The 15,850-nt window shown below is 41.6% G+C and overlaps 1 protein-coding gene across 2 annotated transcripts in view; it reads left to right on the top strand.

Moving 5' to 3' along the window:
• The window catches only part of LOC127653587 (signal transducer and activator of transcription 1-alpha/beta-like), a 66,498-nt gene extending 51,554 nt beyond the window's left edge, over window positions 1–14,944 (top strand). Inside the window, exons 26-27 of one of the 2 annotated variants that reach the window (XR_007971833.1) lie at window positions 11,738–12,172; window positions 13,804–14,944. The gene's annotated coding sequence lies outside the window, so the exon portion shown is untranslated. The remainder of the gene's footprint in view (window positions 1–11,737; window positions 12,173–13,803) is intronic. The other variant, XR_007971834.1, reaches the window with a different exon arrangement.
• The last annotated feature ends 906 nt before the right edge of the window (window positions 14,945–15,850 follow it).

Here is a 15,850-nt window from a genome sequence, read left to right as displayed (position 1 = left end):
CGTTCCCTATCGAGAGGTCTCTCCTATTGCGTAAGTAGCTTACGCTATGGGAACACCATGTAAAACGCCGTGCGTGCTGACTTCGCTCTATAAAGCCAGAGGCAGATGCCTGAGCCTTAAAGCAAAGTGATTATTCCACGAGCCGGCCAACGGCGAGCTACATAATGGGATAGTATAGAGCGCCCTTCCAAGGTGGTCCATGGTGGGGCGCTCATAGTACAAACACAAGCACATCTTATGTACTGAGTTTTCTATGTGCTGATATGCATAAAAAATCCTTTAAGTCAGTCAGAGACGGACCTTGTAAGGGAGGAGATAATGCTCAGCATATACATACTCCAGTCCATTCAACAGTCAGGCTGATAGAATGTTGGAATGCATTTTTCTATGTACTGATATGCATAAAAAATCCTCTAAGTCGGTCAGGGACGGACCTTATAAGGGAGGAGATAATGCTCAGCATATACATACTCCAGTCCATTCTACAGTCAGGCTGATAGAATGTTGGAATGCAATGAGGGGACCTGTAGGTTATAAAACCTGATAAATGTCGAAGGCGAGGCCCAGCCCGCCGCCGCACAAATATCTTAAATGGGTATCCCACTCGACCAAGCCCACGAGGAGGCCATGCTCCTCGTAGAGTGAGCTCTGATGCCTAAGGGGCATTGAAGGCCCTTGGCTTCATAAGCTAGCGCTATAGCATCCACTATCCAGCGCGATATTCTTTGCTTTGAGACTGCGAGACCTTTAGTGCGGCCGCCAAAGCATACGAATAATTGTTCCGTCTGTCTGAACAGGCCAGAACGTTCCAAATATACTCTGAGCGCCCTGACGGGGCAGAGTAAATTAGCGTCGCTTTCGTCTGCTGGGGACGATAGCGCTGCCAGAGATATCATCTGTGCTCTGAAGGGTGTGGAGAGCACTTTAGGAATATACCCGTGCTTTGGCCTAAGGACAACTCTGCAGTCGTAAGGTCCAAATTCCAGGCAAGCAGCGCTTGATGACAGCGCGTGCAGGTCGCCCACTCTCTTGACTGAAGCAAGCGCCAGCAAGAGCGCAGTTTTGCTGTTTAAGGTGCACGGTTCGGAGAGGTTCTAACGGGGCACTCTTGAGTGCGTCCAGGACCGTGGCCAGGTCCCAGATCGGCACCGAGGGGGGGCGGGGAGGGTTCATCCTCCTAGTGCCTCTTAGGAAACGAATGATTAGATCGTTTTTCCCTAATGAATGTCCTTTATCAGGATTGTGTGACGCCGCTATGGCAGCCACATAGACTTTGAGCGTGGAGGGTGTGCGACCCGCCTCCAGCAGCTCTTGCAAAAGGCGAGTACACTTGGTATCTCACACGATTTGGGGTTCAAGCTCTTGGTATCACACCAGTCACTGAACACTTTCCACTTTTGGGCATATAAGCGCCTCGTAGAGGGTGCTCGCGCCTCAGTGATGGTTCTCAAAACTCCACTGGGGAGGTTCTCGGGAACCCGTTGAGGGGCCATGCATGGAGGGCCCTCCATAGAGTGCAGGGAGCTCAACCTAAGTCCACCCTGGCGATTTATATACTGAAACTACCGTCATGTTGTCCGTTCGGACCAGGATGTGTTCGTTTTTCAGGTACGGAAGCAGGGCTCTGAGAGCCAAGGCGACCGCCTTCATTTCCAGACAGTTTATATGTAGGCGCTTTTCCGGGTTTGACCAAAAGCCGGAGACAGGCCTGCCCTCGTAAAGGGCCCCCCATCCTATTTTGGAGGCATCTGTCGTGATCATTTTTCTCTGCGTGTTCACGCCCAGACTCACGCCGGTTTGATACCAGTTGATGGCTTTCCAGGGCGTCAGGGCTTTTATACAGCCGTGATTCGCTCTGATCAAAAAGTGGCCCGAGCGCCACGCGTGAGTGGGGACACGGCTCTTGAACCAGCGCTGGAGAGGACGCATGTGCAACAATCCTAGCTGGAGTACAGCTGATGCCGAGGCCATGAGACCGAGCATTCTTTGAAATCGTTTGACGGGGGCGCGCGCGCCCTTTCTGAATGATGTTGCAAGGCGTCGAATAGAGAGCGCGTGCTCTGATGAGAGGGCGCTGTCATCTGCACTGAGTCTAGCACTATTCCCAGAAGAGATATTCTGGCTGGGGGATAGCACGCTCTTTGCAAAATTGATTCTCAGACCCAGGCATTCTAGATGGCTGATAATCCAAGATCTGTGCGTCGTTAACTGACCCTCTGATTGTGCTATGATTAGCCAATCGTCGAGGTAATTCAGTATTCGCACTCCCCGCTGTCTCAGGGGAAAGTGCCGCGTCCATACATTTCGTGAATGTACGGGGGCCAATGATAGGCCGAATGGTAGTACTGTGTACTGGTATGACTGTCCCTCGAAAGCGAATCTCAGAAAAGGCCTGTGATGAGGCGCTATCGGAATGTGAAAGTAAGCGTCTTTCAAATCCACTGATAGAAACCAACCCCGGGCTGAACTTGCGCGAGGATATGTTTGGTTGTTAACATTCTGAACGAGCGAATCATAAAAGCTTTGTTCAGATGTCTGAGATCTAGGATGGGGCGGAGGCCACCGTCCTTTTTCGGGACGAGAAAATAGTGGCTGTAAAAACCCGCCTCGCTCATAGAGGGAGGAACAGTTTCTATAGCGCCCTTCTCTATCAGTTCGAGCACTTCGGTGCGTAGAACATGTGACACATCTTTCCTCACTTTCGTCTCGACCACCGCTGAAAAGCGGGGTGGTCTGCGAGCGAATTGAAGTGAGTAACCGTGTTTTATTATGTTCAAAACCCATTTTGGCATGTCGGGGATTTTTTCCCAGGCTTTTGCTCGCACAGATATGGGCTGAATGTTGGCTGGGGGCGTGTTGCAGTGACGTATGGGCCCCACCGGCAAATTGCCTTGTGCTAACACTGAGTTTACAGCTCCCAGAGGCACAGGTGCGCGCTGAGCAGCCTTGTTGAGTGCCGAGTGCAGGGGTGCGTGTGAGCTTACAGGCACGCACGCTATCTCCGTAATGCTCGCATCGTGAGCTGGAGAAATGTTTGAAACTGTATAGACAGTGTTTACAGGTGGGGGTGCATACATTGTAATAGGCACGCGCGCCACTTTCATAAAGCTTCCCGCTCTTAGCGGGGAGTTTCTTGGCTCGCGCGTCACATCTGTGATGCTCGCGACATGAGACAGAGAATTGTTTGAAACTGTATGGGCAGCGCTTATGGGTGGGGGTGCATATACTGTAGTAGGCACGCGCGCCACTTACATAAAGCCTCCGCTCGCGGCGGGTGTTTTTGGTCATGCATACAGTGTTTGTAACTGTGGGAGTGCGCACTTTAGTGTGGACACGTGACCCCTTAGTGACACAGGCAGAAAATGTGCTAACACTGAGCTTACAGCTCTCAGAGGCGCGGGCGCGCGCTGAGCAGCTTTGTTGAGTGCAGGTGTGTGTGTGAGATTACAGGCATGCGCGCTATCTCCGTAATGCTCTCAGCAAGAGCCGGAGAAATGTTTGAAACGGCAGTGTTTACGGGTGGGGGTGCATACATTGTAATAGGCACGTGCGCCACTTCCATAAAGCTTCCCGCTCTTAGCGTTTCTTGGTTCGCGCGTCGCATCTGTGATGCTCGCGGCTTGAGCCAGAGATCTGTTTGGAACTGTATGGGCAGCGCTTATGGGTGGGGCTGCATCTACTGTGGTAGGCACGCGCGCCACTTTCATAAAGCCTCCCGCTAGCGGCGGGGTTTTTGGCCATGCATACAGTGTTTGTGTGTAGGGGTGCGTGCAGGACAGCAGGCACGCGCGCTACATTTATAGTATTTCCCGCTTTTACTGGGGAAGTGTTTATAACTGTGGGAACAGTGCTTGTGTGCAGAGGCGCTGCAATAGGGCAGGCAAGGCAGGCAATTGCCTGGGGACCCGCATTTTGAGGGGGCCCCCGAGGGCCGATCATTTAAACAATCAGAAATGTTCATATTAATATAACACGCAGTGACGCCGCAACACCTCCGCATCCCCCTTAGTGGGCCCCCCTCTCTCGCAAGGCTGCGTATGCTTTTGCTGCTTCTGGCGCCTTTTTCAAACTGTCGCAGCGCTTACTCGCGTTTCTGTCTTTCTTTTACTGTCTGTACCGAAAATGCATGAATTCGTGTATTAAAAATGAAGAGGACATATCCATCTGGCAGCCAGAAGCGGAAAAAAAAACAAGATGATGGGGAAAAGAGAAAACATGACTGCGGTAAGTGATGGAGAATGAGATGATGATGATTAACTTAATTGACTTAACATTTACGTTAAGGATAATTAATGACAAACAAATCGTTTCGTCGTTCAATTCACATTTATTTTTCACAGTAGTAACGTTACATATCGTTTTAAAGCACCTTTACATAAAATACATGTGGGTAGTTGACAAATGGCCAAGAAAAAGTACTTTTTTTGGAAAACATAACTTTTTAAGAAAAAATACATATATTTATGGAGTATGAAAACTGTAGTTTCAGAAAATAGTAGTGGTCACTCATTTTGTCAATGACTTCACATATTTGTTTCACGTTTTCACTCAACAGTACTGTAAATGTGTCCTATGGTGTGACATTTAAAAAGTACTAAGAAATTATATTCAATAACATAAAAAAAATACTTGAGAGAATTGTTCACATTATTCAAACATTTTTTTATTAAAGTGCTATTTATTTTACATGAAAGTACTAATTAGAATAATTTTCACCATGAATAGATGAACTTGATAAACTTTTCCCTACAAATGTCAATAAAACTTTTTCGCCAACCTTACAAAACTGTTTGAAATTGTACCCATCTAAGAGGAGATATTATTGTAACTCCCCTAATGCCAAACTTGACTCTTTTTTTAAAAGATATTTTAAAATAAGTATATTTTTCTGTTGTTTTATGTTTGTCACACCATAGGACAAAACGTCACACCAAAGGACAAAGATAGTCATTGCATAATGAGTCAGCATATATAGTGTTTATTGTAACAATTATAAAGGAGGACATTTGTTTTTATTTTTCAGCAATATAAACTGTGCAAAACATATCACACCAAAAGTAACTTTGATACTTATAGATCCATCAATAAGAAAGCATTGATGCTTATAATATCTTATTATAGGTAGTGATTTAACATATATCTAATTTATTTCTCCTCTCAGTCTCCGTGCACGAGTGTGTTCGGCTGTTTTGAGTAGTGATTTAACATACACTCACCTAAAGGATTATTAGGAACACCATACTAATACTGTGTTTGACCCCTTTCGCCTTCAGAACTGCCTTAATTCTACGTGGCATTGATTCAACAAGGTGCTGAAAGCATTCTTTAGAAATGTTGGCCCATATTGATAGGACAGCATCTTGCAGTTGATGGAGATTTGTGGGATGCACATCCAGGGCACGAAGCTCCCGTTCCACCACATCCCAAAGATGCTCTATTGGGTTGAGATCTTGTGACTGTGGGGGCCATTTTAGTACAGTGAACTCATTGTCATGTTCAAGAAACCAATTTGAAATGATTCGAGCTTTGTGACATGGTGCATTATCCTGCTGGAAGTAGCCATCAGAGGATGGGTACCCGGTGGGGTCTTCTGCTGTTGTACCCCATCCGCCTCAAGGTTGTGCGTGTTGTGGCTTCACAAATGCTTTGCTGCATACCTCGGTTGTAACGAGTGGTTATTTCAGTCAAAGTTGCTCTTCTATCAGCTTGAATCAGTCGGCCCATTCTCCTCTGACCTCTAGCATCAACAAGGCATTTTCGCCCACAGGACTGCCGCATACTGGATGTTTTTCCCTTTTCACACCATTCTTTGTAAACCCTAGAAATGGTTGTGTGTGAAAATCCCAGTAACTGAGCAGATTGTGAAATACTCAGACCAGACCGTCTGGCACCAACAACCATGCCACGCTCAAAATTGCTTAAATCACCTTTCTTTCCCATTCTGACATTCAGTTTGGAGTTCAGGAGATTGTCTTGACCAGGACCACACCCCTAAATGCATTGAAGCAAATGCCATGTGATTGGATGATTAGATAATTGCATTAATGAGAAATTGAACAGGTGTTCCTAATAATCGTTTAGGTGAGTGTAGGTTATCTGTTTGAAATAATGATAGAATATAGATTAATGGATCAACAGAGAAATTAATGTAATGTATACTTAATTATGAACTCATGACCTACTGTGTTTTCCCTACAAATGTAACCACTTACTTATTAATTTCTTATAAAACACAATATAGTTTATTATTCTGTAATAACAAGCTTATTATGTAATATTGTTGAACCTGAACCTCACACAGGTCTATTCTGATACTGAATAATAAGCAGTCATTCAGTCACTCAGCAAGATCCCTGAATTATTTTAAGATGTATATGGCAACATTTCAGTTTGATTTACTTTCTCCATTGTTCTCTTAGGATCGCATCCTTACTCTGTGGATCCTTTTAATTCAGCTCCCTATACTGTCTGGTCCTCTCTTTTGCACTCATCTCTCCATCAGTTCTTTCTGTTCTAAAAAAGTTAAGTAGCATTATAAGTAGTAGCACTATATTTATGTACTTTATATTTGTTTATAGTTGTTACATTATACATTATAGTTGTTTTAGTAACACTTCAGAAAATTTTATGTAGTCTCCAAAAAATGGCAATAAACATTCAAATGTAAGTCATTATTGAATTTAAAATCATCAAAACTGGTCAAAAAAGAATTAAAAATATGTTAACAAACTTTATCTATTTGTTTTAATAGCTTCTTAAGGAGGTCTTGTCCTATTGTGTGACATCTGTGTCCTTTGGTGTGACAGGCCAAAGTGTCACACCAAAGGACATTTCCTGTCACACCAAAGGACATTTGAGCTTTTGTGGCATGTTAATAACCATGCTAATGCTAGCTGAACTGTCATTAGCAATTGGCATGATACATTTGCATAATATTATATAGTCCTGCTTTTAAAAATACAAATTTGAATTAAAAAAATTAATTTAGGGGTGTCACACCAAAGGACAACAAAACTTAACAACTTCAGTGGTCTGAAAACATAGTTAAATATTTGAACAATTCTGAGAGAAATACTTACCATGTGCACTGCTCATGGGCTTCATAGGGGTATTCAGTCACATGACCTTGAATGGTTTCTTTCAAATAAATGTAGTTGTCCATGATATTGCCCAACTTAATATCAGGTTATTGCATAACACCAAAGGACATTTTTTTCTGTGACAAACTTTATGAAATTCCTACACTTTAAAAAATTTATGTATAGGAAAAGTGATGACCACTTAGTGAAATAGACACTTGCACAATTATGCCAGGAGTGTCCATTAAGATTTTTAAACATTATTTTCTTTATTTATAAAAGTTAATATTTATGAAATAATTTTGTCTACCGTCACACCATAGGAGGATTTTGAGATTTGGCTCAAAGTTATAAAAAAATTAAAAATAACTCTGATATTAAAACAACAAATTCATGTAAAACAAGAAAATGTTTAACCATTTACAGTATTCTAAATGATGAAAATGTGAAATCATTTATTTTTTTTCTTCTGTGACGGTGAAAAAGCCACGTCACGTCAACTACCAATGTAAGTTATCTCGAGTGATCTGTTATCAGAGGTGACTGTTAAGTAATGGTAGCTATTTTAAGAAATGTACAAAACAAATCACACAATCCACGTTGTTAATTTCAGTTTAGTTTCACTTAAGATTAATTACAAGTAACGTTAATATGTTACTGAAAAACGGTTTAGCTAGGGGGTTGCACTTAGCAACAGCATGTAAAGTGTTAGACGGTATTAATGCAGGCTGAAATAGAATACCGTTAAAGGATTAACGTTAGTTCACCTCAAAATGAAACTTTCCTACTAATTTACCCCAATGCCATCCAAGATATCCATGTCTTTTTTTCCTCAGTGGAAGAGAATGTTTTTTTTTGAGGAAAACATTTCTGGATTTTTCTTCGAATAATGGACTTCAATGACAACCAACGTTTTTAAGTCCAAATCAATGCAGTTTCAAAGGTCTTTGAAGTGCTTCAACGGGCTGTGTACGATCGCATCTGAGGAAGAGGGTGTTATCTAGCGAAACGATAGGTCATTTTCTAAAAAAATAATATACTTTTTAACTACAACTGTTCGGATTGAGCTGATCTGCAACGCGCCGGGAACTACGTCATCACGTTGAAAGGTCACGCTCGATGTCGCCGGCGCCGCCCCACTGTTTACAAAAGGGACCGTGCGAAGGAGGATTGTTCAAATTGTATTGTATGTTGAATGACATATTTATGTCTTTGTGTCATATTATTGTTTAAAATGGTCCGTGGGGCGGTACTTCCGACGGCGCTGGCGACATCGAGCGAAAGTATATAATTTTTTTTGAAAATGACCTATCGTTTCGCTAGATAGCATTGCTCTTCGTCTGCTTCTAACTCTTCCTGTCACCGTTGCCTCTGGTGAGAGAAGTTTTTCAGCTTTAAAGCTGATTAAATCATACCTCAGGTCAACAATGAACCAAAAGAGGCTCTCAGCACTGGCACTAATTTCCATTGAACGGAACACACGAAGGTCTTTGGATATGGAGGACATAGTGACAGCATTTGCCGTAGCTAAGGCTCGTAAGCAGCGTTTTTAAGGTGACAATACATTATTAATATGAAGATTTATGTACACTCAAAAAAATTATAAGTTAATTTATGGAACCTGTTGACATAAAAAAGTTAATTAAAGCCAACATATCATTTAAGTACTTTAATGTTGTAAACAATAAACAATTTATGTTCTGTTAGATGTGTTTTGACTACTTTTTGTATGTTGTATAATTATATCTCTAGGTAACAAAGATATATTTACAAAAAATATTTTAGAAGGGCCTCATTGATTAATTTTGCCTGGGGCCCCCACTCAATGTTGGTTCGCCTCTGCTTGTGTGTAGTGGTGCATACATGACAATAGGCACACGATCTACATTTATGGGGCTTCCAGCTCGAGCTGGGAAAGTATTCGCCACTGTTTGGACAGCATTGATATGTGGGAGTGCGCACTTTAGTGTGGACACGTGTAGGGCTGGGGCGGTATGGATTTTTTCTAACCGCGGTTGAAAAGCAAGATATTCCCGCGGTATAGCGGTAAACCGCATTAAATACATTAAATACATTACATTGTACAGACCCCGACAGACTTTGGCGCACACATCAGAAGTCGCTTTTGATAGACAGACTTTAAGTATTGTCACCTACATCCGAAGAAAAAAAACGAGCACAATTTTAAATAGTCAAATTTTCATCAAGCAGTAATTTGGCATGAACTAATCACTGTATAGATTTCCTTATTTAAGATTATTCACAGATACATTCGCATTGAAGATGGGTCAGACATGATTTTGACCACTTTATTAAGTTTTGTTTTGTAGAAAGCCTTTCTTTAACTTAAAATTTTGTTTTGTATAAATTGTATCTTAATTTTAATCACTGTTTCATTAACTAATTGCCTGGAATTAATAAATAAGAAGCAAATATAGCAGACATATAATCAGCAGCAGGACGTGGAAGCGCCGATGCGATCTCTTGCGCGTGAGCTCTCTCATAAACGAACCGAAACTCGGCGGCTAGGCCTACTGCCTCACAGACATGAGAAATAAATAGAAATCTTAAAATGCATTTTAAACAAAATTCAAAACAAAATGATAAAATTTTAGGCTACAGTAGCCTAGTAGTCAGGTTTGCCGATGTGCGTTACTATTTATTTATTTATTTTTATCCCTGTGCCAATCGGAAACGGACTTCACTGCTGATATTCTGGGGATACAACATAGCCAATAGGCTATAGCCTACTAGGGACTTTAGCCTTTAAAATATCTTTGCTGCATTGGATCAGTCTCCTTTCTAGAACAGCCAAGAGCTTTCTAGCCTCGCGGCAGCAGCGCCTTGCATCGCTCAGACCTTAAAACAGTCAGCGCCGCGGATGCGGTTTTGAAAATTTATCAAAAAGCGTTGGTGCGGACAGATGAGTTTTGTGATGCGGTTGCGGATTAAATAATAATAGCCCATCCGCGCATCTCTAATACAAATGGAATGTTATTATGTGTCATGGAACATTGCGCTCCCCAACTCGCGAAAGGTCGGATTTGCTCCATATTTTGATAAGTTTTGTTTAGAAAACCTTGAATCCATGTAGGCTAATATCATTAGACATAATCCATATCATTAGAATCAATGAATCCATGTCATTAGACACAACGTGCACACATGTGCAGGCCAATGTTTTTTTTGTTTTTGTTTTTTTGCGGTGACGATGGTGACAAGCTCAGACCCGCGGTTGGAGTCACGTGACCGCGGTATTGCGGTAACCGTCCCAGCCCTAGACACGTGACCCCTTAGTGACACAGGCAGAAAATGACTCTTGTGATTTCTGTGTGTTGCCGTTAAAACGGCATTTGATTGCAGGAGAGCGAGTTCTGTGACTGGCCCATTGACTGCTATACAGACATTTCTAGCCGCCTGTAAGGGGACTGGGTAAAGTTTTACACGTTTTGCTCGCTGCAGTGAAGCGTTCAGCGAACTCTCTTACCGTGCTGGTGCCCGTGCGTGTCCGCTAATGTCGACGGATGCAGCGCCAATTGGAAAGGCTGTCATCCTTTTCACCGTCGTCCCCTGGCGCGCCGAACGAGATGAGACCCACCGCTCTGTTGGAGGGGTGCTGGTCCATCTGCGTGAATTGGACTGGCGGCGGGGAGTTCTCGGGTGGTGGTGAAGCACGCGGGGACTGGCCCGGCGTGACGTCACTGAAGTCCGCGTGCTCTGGCGGCCTCCGTGAGCGGTGCTTTTTTCTTGCCTTTTTTCTTCCTCCAACAATCCGGAAGATCCAGCGAAGAGGAGGTCTTCGCTGAAGGAGATTAAATCTAAAGGAACTCGTATGACGGGGTGCCATTATATAGCCTGGCTATGCTAATTTCGGCGGGCTCTGAGCGTGCGAACGCGAGGCGCGCGCCCATTGGTCGCGCCTTCAGAGTCGCCCCGTCATTGGTTCGAGCAGGTCGCCCCGTCATTGGTTCGAGCAGTTGCCGCAGCACAGCCAATGACCGAGCTGCCTCGCTCATTACTGTCTGCTGTGCGGCTGCAATGCGTTTTACATAAAGACTTCAATATTTCTCGAGAAACTGAGTTTTCCCATAGCGTAAGCTACTTACGCAATAGGAGAGACCTCTCGATAGGGAACACAAGACTAAACACATGCTAATAGAGTATAATGTTTGTGTTTCAGATTGATCCTCATGTTGCTAGACTACTTAATGAAGAGAAACTGTCAAAATATTTACCTCGATATGGTGTCAGGGTTTTTGCAAATAACTGGGTACAGGTAAACACAGAGGAACAGGTAAATGAAGACAAGAAACAGAAATTGATTAACCGGTTGAGAGAAAAAAATTAAACTACCAGCAATTTAGAGAACACAAGATATTGTTGTTAAAAAAGATGACACCGTGTCAAATGTTCTGAATATTGGGAGGAAAAAAAAAATTCCCTGATGGAGAAACAACAAATGGTAAAGCTGACGATTTAAACTTTGTGCTTCTGATGATGAAGTGGTGTTCCTGTTTAATGATGTGAACACATCCTTTGACATCTCTGAGACACTTGTATACTCACCTGTACATGTTGTTGTTGTGTGATGACTGAAAAATTTGTTAAAACAATACTGGAAACAGTTCTGACCGAGTCCAATCCAATCTTCATTTCAGAAAGCACATTCTGTGAAAACACAGCTGTTGAAGTGACTGAGACAGCAGTGCCAGTGCCAGAAGATCCACCTCAGTCAGCTAACTCTCAGGAGCCAACAGACACTGAATTGTATTTTGAAAACCCCAGAAATGAGACTGAAAGTGAAACAATTGTAGTCCGCAGAGTTCACTGTGTAAACTATATGATTCATGCTTTCTCAGACAAAAACGCCACATGCCAATGTAACATTTAAACATCTACTCAAAAATGGTGAGGAAGAAGCTGCAATTGGAGACTGAGTGTTCCAAGACTGTCTGGGACACGTTTTTTGCAACAAGAACTCGTGGAACAAGATACCTACTCAACATCACACTTACCAAGAAAGAGAGTGGGAAGCTGTCGCACACATTTTGGCCATTGGATGGCTGCGCTTTGGATACTTGCCAATCCAGCTGGTATCTCCTTTTTTTAAAACATGCACTGTCCCTTCCTTCACCAGAGACCAGTCTTATGGAGGTGTTTCTCAATTACATTAGTCCAACAGAGAAGGATGTTTTAAGTGAAGTACTCAAAGACATCCAAAGTGCTGACATGGATGAAGTCCTAAGTATTCTTAGCAGTCACAACTGCTCGGTGCTTTCAAATGAAAACAATATCCAGAAAATTTTGTAAGAAATTGCACATAAATATATGGTGCAACAACCAGCCTACATAATAAAAGTGCTGGCAACCTATTCTGAGATCTGGCAAATGGGTGGACGAGATAAAAAAAATCTCCAACCAAAGTCGAGAAGTGTGGCAAAATATGTCAAGTTCACAAAATCAATGTCCCCATATGAAATCACTGTATCCAAACATATCAAACGATTCATCAGAGAAAGAGACCAGAAGGAGCTTGGTCTTTTTCTCAGATATTGCACAGGCTCTGATTTATTCCTATCCAAGACAATTAACGTAACATTTACAGAAATGAATGAGTTTTCAAGTAGGTCTATTGCCCACACGTGTACATATCACCTGGAACTGGTGTGTGACTACAGCACTTATGCAGAATTTAGGGCAGAGTTACACTGTCTTAAACAGTGGAATGTGGGTAATGGATATCTCATAGATATGAGTGTTACTGTGAAAGTGCCTACATCAAACAATAAAGTTGATTGAAGTTGTAGTTGGATTTCGTTTAAAAATGGTACAAACTGCTGTGAATAGGATGGTTGACTCCTGGTTTTCCAATTTTATAGATAAGGTACGTTTTATAGATGCATTTCTAACAGATATGCTAATTTAGTGGAGTGATTTCAATGTGGCTGGTGTTTTTTTTTTTTACATTTTATATCATTTATAAATTCAACGAGTATCAGGGCATGTCATTGATATATGTACTGTAAAAGTGCCTGCACCAAATGAAAAATATCACACATCAACCACGGCCCAACCCTGTAGTTCCATATTTATGCATGTTTCTTTGTATCTCTAACATGCCAATATCTTTAGACAGTCCTGCCCACAGAAATCGACAGGAGGCTATAATATAATGCACGGAAGCCCAGGCCATAATATCTTCATAGCATTAAAGGCATAATTACTTCGAACAACATATCAATCGATATGGGTCACAAAGTCTTTAACATTTCCACCGTAAAATATTTTATAAGGACAAGCAGATACCATCTTTAAACTGAATCACAACAGCACTGTAAACATTATTCGAATTAACTACTTTAATGTCCCCAAATTCAAATTTTACTTTAACTTAATTTTTTATTTTTTTATTTAAGTCAGTTTAATATAATTTAACTGAAATGGCTTGTGAAACGTGATTTAACTTAAAACGTTAAGGCAACCATTTTCAATGGGCTTTATTAAAAATGAATTTAGGCTAAAATTAATTAACAGATATTTGAAGTTGATTTGGATATATGTTAAATTAAGATAAATAAATTGAAGGTTTAATAAGAGTACCTGATGTAATGAGAGAAAGCAAAATTTTACAATTCCTTTGTCAAATGCATTGCCTAAGATATGTTCAACGAACTGCTGTCAACTGGTGATTTCAATCAAGTAATCTGCATTTTGTCTTCTGTAGATGCCCTCAACTCTCAGTTCTCTGGTTAGCTGGACTTCCTTGAAAGACATAAGGTCCATGGACAGTGCCGGTCGAATCTTCACAGAAAAACTCTTGTAGCCTGTTCACATGGACTTTTTCCATACCCAAATCAGATCTGATTATTTGTGAACAACCACCTCTTTCAGCATCAGCACGGACATAATATCCAGCAATTACTCTAGGATTATTATTGGTCCAGATGACGTGCCTCGAGAAAACATCAATGCAGCCGTTAACTGCTATGCCATATGGCTTTAGTTTGTCTTATAAATCCATATGCCACAGATAGTTAGGGCCCGGTTCTCGGTAATGTTGCCTCCGCAACCTTCTCCCTCTCCTTTCCTCCACACCTAATGGATCCAGACTTAACTGCACATCTCTCACCATTTCTGTGGTCAGCTGCAAGCCATTTAATCGGCATCTATCAAACATCATTCTGTAGCCATGCAGACGTCCCGGTCCATCAATATGGCTGGCAATGAAATTGACCAAACGTTCAGGGTCACTGTATTTTCTACGACAAATTTGTAGACGTGATAGTCTTGTCTGGCACTAATCTGGATGTTGTCAATGACTGAGCGACATACAGCTATTTCAGCTTGAGTGAGTCCTTGATCAAAGTAATGGTGCATTCGTTCGTCCATTATGCAACAGAGTGTTTAGCTGTTGCCTCCTAATTTGAAAACAACTTTTTGTTATGTCGAGATCTCGAGAAAACAAGACAGAAAAAAATTATAACGCAGGGCCTCTTTGAGCTGCTGTAACCATGACATTTATCTGGTCAGGTAGATTTTTTCATATGGCCTCTATAGAATGTTGAGATTTTGTGCCAACAAAATTTTTTTAAAAGAAAAATCAAATGGGTGACCAGTCAATATCAATATTCAAATGAATTGCTTGTTATATTTTACTCATATTCCACTGTGTTATGTATACACATTCAGTTGAGATATTTGAAGATTTACAAATTAGATTTTATGTCTAAGATTTTTACAAATTAGATAAATTAAATTTTGCTGCATTCTGCATTTGGTGTAATCTGGTTAAGTATGACCTTAATGTAACAACAAGCACATTTTTATTGACTTTTTAGAGATGATTCAAGAGAATTTGGTTTGGATGCCCTTTCGAAATAAAATCTTTCTTTTTTGCTTGTTTTGTTGTTCAAAATTGCTTGTTTTTAGCTTACCTCAGCTTTGTATTCACTGAGTGTGGCTGTGCCTTTGTTGCAATGTTAAGAATGCTGAGGTTGCAGTTAGAAATATGTGCCTAGGCTTGTGAAATGCTGGGTTTCCTAGCATTACTGCAGACTTTGTGTGTGTGTGTGTGTGTCCAGACAAAAGCTGAAATGTCTATTATTTGAGACTTTAAAAAAATTATATATTTAGCATTTCACAAATCAGTTGAAGTTAGAAGTTCACATACACCTTTGCCAAATACGTTTAAACTCAGTTTTCCACAATTCCTGACATTTAATTGTAGAAAACATTCCCAGTCTTAGGTCAGTTAGGATCACTACTTTTATTTTAAGAATGTGAAATGTCAAGGTCACGTGAAGCCATGCAATGATCGGACGTGTGAACGGCAAGCTCTGCGCACTTTGCTAGTTTTAACACTTTTAACAATATAAACCGGTGAGATTCTATACACTCTGTTCCATAACTGTTTTAGGAGGACAATATGTCAAAGAATTCAAAATCCTTGGGCTCTGGAGACATTAAAAGACACTTACCAGCTCAAGCTGACACCCCTGAGCAGGCCACGAGCCATGGAGTCGATTTAATCGGGGAAGTGCGGGAAATGCAGTGAGAGCTGTTATGTTGGCGATGCTGACGAAGGTCATTGCTGACTTGGAGGAAATTATCTGATAATCCGCTATAGACCAATGTGGATTTGGAGCATGTCTGGGAGAAGTTGGAGGACATGGATAGCCGGCAGAATAATGTCCGTATTGTAGGAATTCTAGAGTGCGAAGAAGGACAGGATATGATGAAATTCCTGAACAGGCTCTTTCCAAATCTACTCG

The sequence above is a fragment of the Xyrauchen texanus genome, chromosome 13 (assembly GCF_025860055.1).
Source record: "Xyrauchen texanus isolate HMW12.3.18 chromosome 13, RBS_HiC_50CHRs, whole genome shotgun sequence".
In the NCBI taxonomy this organism is placed as follows: Eukaryota; Metazoa; Chordata; class Actinopteri; order Cypriniformes; family Catostomidae; genus Xyrauchen; species Xyrauchen texanus.
Note: the sequence above shows the minus strand (reverse complement) of the source record. Positions and strands in the feature narration are given on the sequence as shown.